At 40.8% G+C, this 715-nt stretch overlaps 1 long non-coding RNA gene across 1 annotated transcript; it reads right to left on the reverse strand.

The window, feature by feature from the left end:
• Positions 1–101: 101 nt before the first annotated feature.
• On the reverse strand, positions 102–708 carry LOC112486666 (uncharacterized). Its single transcript, XR_003049168.1, has 3 exons — positions 561–708; positions 407–465; positions 102–321 (listed from the first exon to the last, which is right to left on the reverse strand). It is a non-coding gene; the product is annotated as an uncharacterized LOC112486666 (long non-coding RNA).
• Positions 709–715: the final 7 nt, after the last annotated feature.

Genomic DNA, 715 nt, shown 5'->3' on the forward strand with positions numbered 1-715 from the left:
ATTTAGTCATTATTCTTGTGTCTGATGACTGTGTGTAAATGAATGTGATTGCAGAGATTCCAGTTATTTTTCAAAATAAAAGACCTTCACACAGATAATTAGTAAAATAAAAATAATCTTTATTGTTTTCTTCTGTGCAGCCTGGTTCTGGTCCAGACCTTGGTACTGGTCAGGAGCCAAGGGTGGTTAAGACCTCTGATCTACACCATGTAGGACTTGACGTCTTGAAGGTTTTCTCTGAAGTACCGATCACATTCTATGTAGGAAGTCAAGTTTCCAACATCAAAACGCCCAGAAATCTGATGGACGTAAACTGGATTCCTGAAAACAAACAAATGAATCTGTGACATGAAGAATCGTTAACCATCGTTAATCTGTCACTGTAACCTGGATCGCCCAGAATCACCTTGGAATGAGCCACGACACAAAGTTTCCCGGTGCGTCCCTCTGTTCAATCGGAGCTTCCTATGGGGGGGGGTGATGGTGTTACTCAAACATTCTGTTCAGTCAAAAGTTTCTCATGTGGAAAAATAAAAACTCTCTAATCGTCACATCATCACCTTCTTTTCCTCGAGGAACACGTCCAGCTGAGGGAGACTCGTCTTTGAAAACACGTAAAAACAGGGACACTGAGGGGAAAAAAGAGAAATATTTACCTGGTTAACCGTCAATATATGAAACAACAACGTTACAGGAAAACACTGTTGGTGTCTGT

This window comes from Cynoglossus semilaevis, unplaced genomic scaffold (genome assembly GCF_000523025.1).
Source record: "Cynoglossus semilaevis isolate Cse_v1.0 unplaced genomic scaffold, Cse_v1.0 C18994084, whole genome shotgun sequence".
Classification (NCBI taxonomy): Eukaryota; Metazoa; Chordata; class Actinopteri; order Pleuronectiformes; family Cynoglossidae; genus Cynoglossus; species Cynoglossus semilaevis.